Source organism: Arachis stenosperma, chromosome 1, assembly GCF_014773155.1.
Source record: "Arachis stenosperma cultivar V10309 chromosome 1, arast.V10309.gnm1.PFL2, whole genome shotgun sequence".
NCBI classification, from domain to species: Eukaryota; Viridiplantae; Streptophyta; class Magnoliopsida; order Fabales; family Fabaceae; genus Arachis; species Arachis stenosperma.
The window spans coordinates 58,032,947-58,044,984 of record NC_080377.1 but is presented as its reverse complement, the minus strand read 5'-3'; the positions used below and the strand labels follow the sequence as shown (position 1 = coordinate 58,044,984).

General features: G+C 37.1%; 1 long non-coding RNA gene and 1 other non-coding gene across 3 annotated transcripts; both read right to left on the bottom strand.

Moving 5' to 3' along the window:
• Positions 1–760: 760 nt before the first annotated feature.
• LOC130960260 (uncharacterized) lies at positions 761–5,342 on the bottom strand. 2 transcript variants are annotated; one of them, XR_009079048.1, is made up of 3 exons: positions 4,704–5,342; positions 2,266–2,380; positions 761–1,665 (listed from the first exon to the last, which is right to left on the bottom strand). It is a non-coding gene; the product is annotated as an uncharacterized LOC130960260 (long non-coding RNA). The 2 variants fall into 2 exon arrangements; XR_009079047.1 differs by lacking the exon at positions 761–1,665 and having other exon boundaries at positions 2,184–2,380.
• A 6,060-nt stretch (positions 5,343–11,402) lies between these two features.
• On the bottom strand, positions 11,403–11,510 carry LOC130950843 (small nucleolar RNA R71). Its single transcript, XR_009073752.1, has one exon. It is a non-coding gene; the product is annotated as a small nucleolar RNA R71 (small nucleolar RNA).
• Positions 11,511–12,038: the final 528 nt, after the last annotated feature.

Below are 12,038 nucleotides of genomic sequence, written 5' to 3'. Positions count from 1 at the left end.
CCGATATTGCCCTTGAGGAGGGCAGGGCAGAGTTTTTATTTTCCTTGATCCTTGGCATCAAATTGTGCTCCGCCCTTGAGGAGGGCAGGGCATTGTTGCTTCTCAAGCTTGTTTCATTATGTTGCCCTCCTGGAGGGCAGTGTGCCCTTGTGAAGGGCAATGTTTGCTTCCTCCCTTCCATTCGGCACACTTCTCCTTCCCTTGGGCCACGCTTTCTTTAAGCCACGATTTTCCTCTTTTCTTCCTTTCTTCATCTACAAGAAACCAAAACAACCACTCAAAATATCTCTAAACTCATAAGGTTTATAATTCATTAAAAATCACTTAATTCTTGCTTAAACCTCATGATTTAGCATCAATTTAATGATGGTTGCTTGATTTAAAGAAGCTATGCATTTTCATTCCAAATCACTTACTTAGGATGCAAGAAAGTGCATAAAGACTAGTAAAACAAGTGAAATTAGCTTGAAAAATGGGTATATGATGACCCGTCATCACAGAGGAAATTCAATTATGGAGAGTTTCTTTTCCAAGATAACTAACCAATTGGTTGAAGACCGAAAGCTTTCAGGCAAAATCAAGAGAAAAGAAAGCGGAGGAAGAATGAAAACTATAATTGATCCATCAAATTACAACAGAGCTCCCTAACCCAATGAAAGGGGTTTAGTTGTTCATAGCTCTGGGAATGGAACGCATAAAAGAAAAGTGCATTGTAAACTAACTAGAATTTGCAGAGTAAATATACCGAGTGTAGCTCCCAATAATGCCAACCTCCTTTCTAGTTCAAAACTACTCCTATATATACTACTCTTCTAATCTTCTAGTTAGCTCTCCATGTCTTGGATTTGGGCCTTTGATCTTTAGTTGAAGCAGTTACAGTCCGCAGTGGGCTCATCTTTGCTTGCAAAAAGAGGGTGAGTCAGGCATGGTATGTAGTTAGTCAGGACGTTAGTGGTGTTAACGTTAAGTGTGAATTCTGGTTCGAAGATGTTAGTGACACTGACTTTGTCACTAACGTCCCAACCTACTTGAGCCACGTTAACTCCAACGTTAGTGGCACTAATGTGACCACTAACGTAGCCTTTCCATCCTTCACCAGCGTTATTGGCGCTAACTTTGCCAATAATGCTACCTTCTTGCCCTTTCTCCCACGTTAATGGTCCACGTTAGTGTAACTAACATGACCATTAACGTAGGCATGCCATGACACGAAGGCGTTAGTGACACTAACTTTGTCACTAACGCTACAAAACTCTTTCTCTTCCACGTTAGTGCTCACGTTAATTGCATTAACGTGGCCACTAAAGTGGGTGTACTTCGCCATCTCCAACGTTAGTGACAAAGTTAGAGTCACTAACATTGGCATCTTCATGCCTTGCTCCACGTTATCCTTCACGTTAGTGGCATTAACGTGGCCACTAATGTAGGTAATATTGGCCTGGTCTAACGTTAGTGACAAAGTTAGTGTCATTAACGTTGGCGTCTCTTTTTGCTCCACATTAGAGTTCACATTAATTACATTAATGTGGCCCTTAACGTGGTGATGTGTGGCATTTTGCAACGTTAGTGGTGATAACTTTACCACTAACGTTGCAAGCTTGCTCCCTTTCCACGTTAGTGGTCACGTTAGTGATACTAACGTGGTCTTTCCATGATTCCTTTGTCCTGAAATCAAACAAACAAGGTGCATCAAAGCTTTGTTCCAGGTCATGAGATCTTGCATTATATAAAATTGGTATTCAATTCATGAATTATTCTCATGAAATCATGTAAGGTTCACAATGTTTGCTTGAATCAAGATGTAAGTGTACATTCACCCAAAACTTGCTTATTTCCTAATAAAATACATGAAACTACCTAAAAACAGTAAAGAAAAGACTAGTAAAACTGGCCAAGATGCCCTAGCATCAGTCACCCCACCTTAAAACCGTGACCATAGCCTTATCTTTGGTCACGGTTTTCACCGTGGCCATAGCTTATCTATGGTCACAGTTTTTCGCCGTGACCATTGCCTTATCTATGATTACTATTTTCACCGTGGCCGTAGCTTATCTATGGTCACCTTATTTTTAAATGGTGACCATAGCCTTTTTTTTTTTTTTTGAAATTTAATTTTTTTAAAAGCATAATCACATCCCAAAATGATGATAATCACAAAATAAATCTAAGAATGAGAAATTCAATAAATCTAAATCATAAAAATTTCATTAAAAACTAGATATCCATTACAACACTAATCAAAATAAGGTGTAATTTATCCATTACATGTAATATCGGATAAAGTCTCTTATCAAAAAGGAAAGAACATTCGAAGTTGTTATAAACGGTGCCGCAGCAACTAGTCAACTCCTGTTGTCTTTACCAGTATGAAAAAGTTATCCTGTACACAACAAAGCCATAACAAATTTCAAGAGAAGGTAAAGAACATTTGATAGTAGGAAACAAAATAATCAATTAACAAATACTAATCCTAAAAGAAACGAAAAGAAAAAGATAAAAGAAAAAAGTATTCCCTACATAGTTATCTCCATCAAGATACAAGAACTTAGAATCCAATTGCATGAAAGTAATTAAATTATCCCAACAAAAAAATGAAAAAGAAAGTCTGCATGAAGACTTCAATTTTTCTTCTCTTCTTAGTTGTACTTCAAATAATTAACACTAACACAACTAAATTCCATATAGCCGTCCTTGTTGTTTAATATGATTTCAATAAAATATAATAATCCGATGATGATAACTTTGTGTTGAGCTATATATTAATTATTCAATTTAATTCTAAAAGAATGCAACATTAACTTTTACCTATTTTTGACACTCATAAATTACTAAGAATAACTTAGAGCAATTTTAGTTATAAATAAAAACTGATTAGAAAAAAGGAACGGACAACATTAGTGCTGCACTGCTACAATTTCACAAAAGACCTAAATTAAAACTAATTAAACTAATAATAACAAAAATAGGAGTTTTCTTGGACATTTCAACTTTCATATCAGAACCCATTTCCTAGAAAAAGCCTTGATGCCTACAATATATGTAACAAAACAAACAAACAAAATTTGGATAAGAAAGAAACATTAAACAAATCGCGTCAACATTCAATTTTTTCGTTAATTAATAGGTAACATCATGCATATATCAGACCCTGAAATTTTAATTGATGGATACCATTTAACTAAAAAGAAATGTAAGCAAGCATCATAATGCTTTACAACAACACAATTAGGCGAAAAAAGGAAACAGAATATTCAGCATTTACATCATAAACCAACTTGTGTTAGTAGATATTATTACATAAGCATAAGCGTTCTAAGTAATACAAACATTCGAACATAGTCTTTCTAACTCTTACCTATTTGTACGGACTCAGATTCACAAGGTCAAAACCATAAATCCCAGATCTCTGAAATCCCTTAACATGAGTCACCCCTTTTATACAAAGAGACCAAACCCAAAAAGCTCAAATCTTTGACTATGGGTAACATACAAAACAAAGAACCCAAATCTACCCAGTTTTCAAAAAAAGTAAACTTTTTATATCAAAAACAGCGAATGCTTTCTGGGTATGGCAAATGTGAGTGTAAATCTGAACTTTAAGTGGTGGTGGATGAGAATTGAGAAGAAGAGTAACAGTTTTAACAACAAATACACACATATGATAATAGAAACTTGAATAAGCAAAAATAGTTTTAATAGTTTCAATTCGATTAAAATAAAATATTGTTTTACCAAATCAACAGAATTCTTAATAATCAACATATTTTATAGCCATATAATTTTAGTCATTTTAAATTATTTATAGACCCTCAAAATTATTGTTTCAGTAAGAAATCAATTTTAAGAAATCAGTTTAGAAATCCAGGCTCAATCTATTTTTGGTTCATCAAACCTCAATCTCCACAATTCACTAACCTTCTTCTCAACAACAATCAGAACAGCAAGGTTCTCAACCCATTCAATTTAGTGACCAAATTTATTGATAATATAACCAAAATTTACAACAAGCACTCATTCTCAATATTCAAAAAATAGTCGCAATTAAACCATCATTACAATAATTCCATACCGTGCACAAGCCTAAATCAATTCAACACTCAACAGAATATTATCCGGTCAAATTAAATTAACATATCCAGTAACCAATGATTCTCAAACAAGTTTGCAACAATATCCAAATAAATCTCAATTCCACAACTAAATCAAGAAGTCAGCGTAACCAGGAATTCGAGTAATTAATCACTTTCGAACAATTAAATCATTATTCACAAATCACAACCTCAAGTCAAAATCAGTCTCAAAACCACACCAATCACATTTTTTTACAACCTCAAACAAAGCTAATTCCGCCAATTAATCATGCATAACAACAAAACCAAGTTGATTTCTATCAATTAATCACAAAACATTCACAAATTATTTGCAGTTAATTTTAAAATAAATCCCCTACCTTAATTAATCGGAACTCGAAGAAATCTATAACTGTGACAAATTCCTTTTTTCCCTATCTCGCAGCAGTAGTAACCTCACACAGAACTAGCAATAGCTAGAACAGTCCCAAAACAGCATCGACACCAATACTAGTTGTAACAGAAATTTAGAAGTAAAGTGGCAGAACTAAAATAAGAATATATCAGACTATGATTAGAACAAGAACATGGCAGAGGAACAAGTTTGAAGCAGAACAAGGATGAGAGGGTTACAGTTTCAAAAATGGAGGAATCGAAACCAAAATAGCAACTCCGGTGTTCTTTTCCAGCATCAAGGGCAACGTTTAGTTCACCACCATTAGCGGCACACAGCTCAACGGCGGACTCCACCCGCGGTCACGGTGGCAGCGGCGGCAACAACGGCAACGACAACGGCTCCTCTAGCTCGCGGTTCCTTCTCTCCCTTCGCGAGCTTCCTTGGCGGCGGCAGAAGCTCGGGCCACGGCAGCGCGACGTGGATCTAACGGCTATGATGTGTGGCTCATGATGATGGCGGCGATGGCTCCACAACACCGGAACAGCGACGGGAATGGGTGACTCGACGGCAGTAAGGAGGCACGGCAGCTGGGTGACAGCGTTGCTTCTTCTTCTCTCTCAAATCTCTATCACTCTTTCGGCCTTCCTCTCTCGCGCACGGCTCCACTGGGAAGACGACGGCAGCATCAAGACGCGGTGGCGGTACAGCAGCAGTTCCCCCTGCTCTCTTCTCTCTTCCCCATCGCAGCCTCACTCTAGGATCTCTCTCTCTCCCTTTTTGTTTCTTTCTTCTGATTTCTGTTGCTGTGTGTTTGCATGTTAGAAGAAAGGGAAAGCAGTGTGGCGGGGTAAATGGCGGTGGAGATTAGGGTTTGGGTGTCTTTTGAAATTAGGGTTAGGATTGAGGCAGTTGAGATAATTATAATAAAATTTAAAGGTGGTAGAGTAAATTAAAAATTAATTTTAATCCAACACTAATATTTATAAAAGTACTTTATTAATTATTAATTTATAAATTTATTTTTAAATAAATACTTTAATTCAATAACTAGAAATAATTAAATTAATTTTCTTTTAATCATAAAATAAAATTCTAAAATCTAATTATTTAAATTAAAGCAAATAAAATTCTCATTATTTTTCAATCACTAAAATTTTAAATTACTAATAAAAAGGTTTTCAATTAATATAAAAATCTCTGAAAATATATTATGGAATAAATAAAATAAATCATAAATAGTTTAGTTTTCAAAATCTGGGGTCTTACACTATATGTGCTTTGAACTTTGAGTGTCTCCCAACACCGCATCACCATCTCAAACTGAAATTAACTATGATGGAGCTTCCAATCATGGCGACACAGCTTCCAACGACAGCGACAGATCTGTCTGCAGTGGCTGTGCCGCTGTGTGCTGCGTGGCTGTGGGGTTGCGGGGAGGTGCAGCGGCTACGGGGACAGATGCGGGGACTGCGTGGATGCAGTGGCGGTAGAGACTGCCATGGTTGTGGGGGCGGGGCTGCAGTGCTGGGTGGCTGGAGGCTAGGTTTAGTTCATTGATGCTGTGTAGTTTCAGAGAGGAGAGGATCATGGTGCTGGGTGATTGTGGGTGGTGCTACGTTGGTTTCCTTAGCTTCTTTAGTTTTAGGGTTTTGACGTTTCTTTGTTTTTTTTAAAGCACAAAACTTAATAATTATTAAGTTTTAAATCATTTTTTAATTTAAAATTAATAATATTCAACTTAATTTTTTATATATAAAATTAGATTTAAAATTTTAATATTTTAAAGTAAATCACATAAAAATTTTATTAACTTTTAATTATTAAAATTTTTAAATTTTAAATATATAAAATATTTAAAATTATAGAAATATATAAAAATCTTAATTAATTTAAATTCAAATGATTAAAACTGTGACTATAGATCCTTTTAGATTAACTCTCAAAACCGTTATCATAGACCATTTTAGATCACCCCTCAAAACCATGACCATAGACCCATTTAGGTCACCCTTTCAAAAAATCGTAACCATGGACCCTTTTAGGTCACTCCCCAAAACCGTGACCATAGATACCTTTAGGTCACCCTCCACAGCCATGACTATAGACCCTTTTAGGTCACATTTTCAAAAAACCGTGACCATAGACCTTTTTAGGTCACTCCCAAAACCGTGACCATAGATCCCTTAGGTCACCCCCCCAAAACTGTGACCATAGACCCCTTTAGGTTACCCCACAAAACCGTGACCATAGATCCCTTTAGGTCACTTCCAAAACCGTGAACATAGACCGTTTTAGGTCACCCTTCTGAAAAGTCGTGACGATAGACCCTTTTTGGTCAATGTAAAAAACCGTGACCATAGACCCCTTTAGGTCACCCCAAAAAACCGTGACCATCGACTCTTTTAGGTCACCCCCCAAAACCGTTACCATAGACCCTTTTTGGTCATTGTAAAAAACTGTGACCATAGACACCTTTAGGTCACCCCCAAAACCGTGACCATAGACCCTTTTAGGCCACCCCCAAAACCGTGACCATAGACCCTTTTAGGTCACCCTTTTTTGAAACACTGTGACCATAGACCTTTTTTGGTCATTGTAAAAAACTGTGACCATAAACCCCTTTAGGTCACCCCTCAAAACCGTGACCATAGACCCTTTTAGGCCACCCTTTTTTAAAAAACCATGACCATAGATACTCTATGGTCACCCTTTCCAAAAACACCATGACCATAGCTTTTTTTTTTGTCACGCTGAGAAACCGTGACCATAGAAGGTCTATAGTCACGTTTTTTTACCGTGACAAAAAAAATCGTAGCCATAGACCCAAAATATTATAGTGGGTCTAATTGTTTCATTATGAATTATTCACTTCCAAACTTCACTTCATGGTTTTATACTTGTTTCTCATCTTATTTTGAATCCAGCTCACTTGGGTCTTAGTCTCTTATTCTTGTTTTGCAACAACTTATCATTGACTCTATGTGGAAATAAACTAATTTAATTGATGCAATGAAAACTTAACAAGAGACATTTTTTTTCTAAAAATGAAAACTAGAAATCCAAGGACTCATAGAAAGACTCTAGAACTAACAGCAGGCATATCAAATCAAAAGGAACATTAAGTAGTGATGAGCGGATAATTTATACGCTTTTTGGCATTGTTTTTAGTATGTTTTTAGTAGTTTTAGTTGAGTTCTTAGTATATTTTTATTAGTTTTTAATTAAAATTCACTTTTCTGGACTTTACTATGAGTTTGTGTGTTTTTCTGTGATTTCAGGTATTTTCTGGCTGAAATTGAGGGATCTGAGCAAAAATCTGATTCAGAGACTGAAAAGGACTGCAGATGCTGTTGGATTCTGACCTCCCTGTACTCGAAGTGGATTTTCTGGAGCTACAGAAGCCCAATTGGCGCGCTCTCAACGGCGTTGGAAAGTAGACATCCTGGGCTTTCCAGCAATATATGATAGTCCATACTTTGCCCAAGATTTGATGGCCCAAACCGGCGTTCAAAGTCACCTACAGAAATTCCAGCGTTAAACGCCGGAACTGGCACCTAAATGGGAGTTAAAAGCCCAAACTGGCATAAAAGCTGGCGTTTAACTCCAAGAAGAGTCTCTACACGAAAATGCTTCATTACTCAGCCCAAGCACACACCAAGTGGGCCCGGAAGTGGATTTTTATGTCATTTACTCATCTCTGTACACCCTAGGCTACTAGTTTTCTATATATAGAACCTTTTACTATTGTATTTTCATCATCTGATCTTTGGAACCTTTTTCTGGAGATCTTTTGATCACTTTGGGAGGCTGGCCATTCGGCCATGCCTAGACCTTGTTCTTATGTATTTTCAACGGTGGAGTTTCTACACACCATAGATTAAGGTGTGGAGCTCTGCTGTACCTCGAGTATTAATGCAATTACTATTGTTCTTCTATTCAATTCCGCTTGTTCTTTGTCCAAGATATCACTTGTTCTTCAACTTGATGAATATGATGATCCGTGACACTCATCATCATTCTCACTCATGAATAAAGTGACTGACAACCACTCTTGTTCTACAAGCATCTGAGGCTTAGTGAATATCTCTTGGATTCCTGATACACGATGCATGGTTGATCGCCTGACAACCGAGTGCTCGCCTGACAAACGAGCCAGCCATTCCGTGAGATCAGAGTCTTTGTGGTATAGGCGAGAACTGATGGCGGCATTCAAGAGAATCCGGAAGGTCTAACCTTGTTTGTGGTATTCTGAGTAGGATTCAATGATTGAATGACTGTGACGTGCTTCAAACTCCTAGCAGGCGGGGCGTTTGTGACAGACGCAAAAGGATCAATGGATTTTATTCTGGCCTGACCGAGAACCGACAGCTGATTAGCCATGCTGTGACAGAGCATAGGAACATTTTCACTGAGAGGATGGGAGGTAGCCACTGACAACGGTGAAACCCTTGCATGAGCTTGCCATGGAAAGGAGTAAGAAGGATTGGATGAAGACAGTAGGAAAGCAGAGAGACGGAAGGGAAGGCATCTTCATACGCTTGTCTGAAGCTCTCACCAATGATATACATAAGTATCTCTATCTTTATCTTTATGCTTTATTCGTTTATCACTATACCCAATTGAGTCTGCCTGACTGAGATCTACAAGGTGACCATAGCTTGCTTCATACCAACAATCTCCGTGGGATCGACCCTTACTCGCGTAAGGTATTACTTGGACGACCCAGTGCACTTGCTGGTTAGTTGTGCGAAGTTGTGTTTATGCCATGGTATTGAGCACCAAGTTTTTGGGATTCATTACCGGGGATTGTTTTGTGTAAAAGTGTTGATCACAATTTTGTGCACCAAGTTTTTGGCGCCGTTGCCGGGGATTGTTTGAGTATGGACAACTGACGGTTCATCTTGTTGCTTAGACTAGGTATTATTTTTCTTCAGAGTTCTTAAGAATGAATTCTAGTGTTTCAAGGTGATGTTCTTATCATCACCAAAGCTGATTGATCATCATCAATTTAGCTCTTGAATGCAATGACCTGCTGAAGCTTGGCTAGCTATGTCTAATTCCTTTAGACTAAAGCTTTAGACTAACATTGCATGATTCCTGGAATTCTCATTAAGAATTTTGATACCTTTGTTTTCTTTTCCACTTAATTTGCGAAAAATCCAAAAAATTACAAAATCATAAAAACCAAAAATATTTCTTGTTTAAGTCTGGTGTCTCATTTTAAGTTTGGTGTCAATTGCATGTTTCTGTTCTTCTTGCATTTTTCGAATTTATGCATGTGTCTTCATTAATCTTCAAGTTGTTCTTGATGATTTCCTTGTTTTGATCCTTGAATTCTATTGACTTGAGTATTTTTGTTGTTTGTCATATGCATTCTCATTTTGTTAGTGTCAGTAGTATACAAACTGCTAAGTTTGGTGTCTTGCATGCATTGTTATTTGACTTTAGTTGCATTTTGATTATTCCTCATTATTAAAAATCCAAAAATATTTTTAATTTGTGTCTTTTCAAGTCAATAATACAGAGAATTGAAGATTCAGAACATACTGCAGAGGAATCACACAGAAAAAGCTGGGCATTCAAAAATGCCCAGTGAAGAAGACAGACTGGCGTTTAAACGCCAGCCAGGGTGCCTGGCTGGGCGTTTAACGCCCAAAAAGGTAGCATTTTGGGCGTTAAACGCCAGAATGTATACCATTCTGGGCGTTTAACGCCAGGATGGTGCTAGGGGGAAGATTTTGTTTTTCAAATCAATTTTTTCAAGTTTTCAAAAGTTTTTCAAAATCAAATCTTTTTCAAATCATATCCTTTCAATCAAATGTTTTAAAAATCAATTTCTTTCCTTTTTCAAAAATACTTACTAACAATTAATGATTTGATTGAACATCTCAAGTTTGTTGCCTTTTCTGTTGAGAAAGGTTTAATGTTTGAATCATATCTTTTCTTGTTAGGCAAGTCATTAATTTTTAAAATCAAATCTTTTTAAATTTGTCTTTAAATCATATCTTTTAAAATTGTTTTCAAATCATATCTTCTCAATCACACCTTTTTCAAAATAAATTTTCAATCAAATCTTTTTGACTTCTAATTTCAAAATCTTTTTCAAAAATCACTTGATTTCTTTTCCACTTTGAATTTTCGAAAATTATCAATCAATTTTTCAAAATGTTTTTGACATCTTTTTAATTAATTTTCGAAAATTCTATTCCCTTCTTCCCACATCCTTCTATTCATGGAGTACTACTCCTTCTTAATGCACAATTCGAACTCTATCTAATCAAGTTCGAATTCTTCTACCTCCTTCTTCTATTTTTCTTTTCCTCTGACACCTCAAGGAATCTCTATACTGTGACATAGAGGATTCCATATTTTCTTGTTCTCTTCTCTTTCATATGAGTAGGAACAAAGACAAAGGCATTCTTGTTGAAGCTGACCCTGAACCTGAAAGGACCTTGAAGCGAAAGCTAAGAGAAGCTAAGGCACAACTCTCTGTAGAGGACCTGACCGAATTCTTCAAAGAAGAAGAACCCATGGCAGCCGAAAACAACAACAATGCCAACAATGCAAGGAAGGTGCTGGGTGACTTTACTGCACCTACTCCCGATTTCTATGGGAGAAGCATCTCTATCCCTGCCATTGGAGCAAACAACTTTGAGCTTAAGCCTCAATTAGTTTCTCTAATGCAACAGAATTGCAAGTTCCATGGACTTCCAATGGAAGATCCTCATCAGTTTTTAGCTGAGTTCTTGCAAATCTGTGACATAGTCAAGACTAATGGGGTTGACCCTGAGGTCTACAGACTGATGCTATTCCCTTTTGCTGTAAGAGACAGAGCTAGAATATGGTTGGACTCTCAACCTAAAGAAAGCCTGGACTCTTGGGAAAAGCTAGTCAATGCCTTCTTGGCAAAATTCTTTCCACCTCAAAAATTGAGTAAGCTTAGAGTGGAAGTCCAAACCTTCAGACAGAAGGATGGTGAATCCCTCTATGAAGCTTGGGAAAGATACAAACAATTAATCAGAAAATGTCCCTCTGATATGCTTTCTGAATGGAGCATCATAGGTATATTCTATGATGGTCTCTCTGAACTATCCAAGATGTCCTTGGATAGCTCTGCTGGAGGATCTCTTCATCTGAAGAAGACGCCTACAGAAGCTCAATAGCTAATTGAAATGGTTGCAAATAACCAATTCATGTACACTTCTGAAAGGAATCCTGTGAACAATGGGACAAGTCAGAAGAAAGGAGTTCTTGAGATTGATGCTCTGAATGCCATATTGGCTTAGAACAAGATATTGACTCAACAAGTCAATTTGATTTCTCAAAGTCTGTCTGGAATGCAAAATACACCAAGCAGTACTAAGGATGCTTCATCTGAGGAAGAAGCCTATGATCCTGAGAACCCTTCAATGGAAGAGGTGAATTACCTAGGAGAACCCTATGGAAACACCTATAATTCTTCATGGAGAAATCACCCAAATTTCTCATGGAAGAATCAAGAGAAACCTCAACAAGGTTTCAACAACAATAATGGTGGAAGAAATAGGTTTAGCAATGGCAAGCCTTTTCCA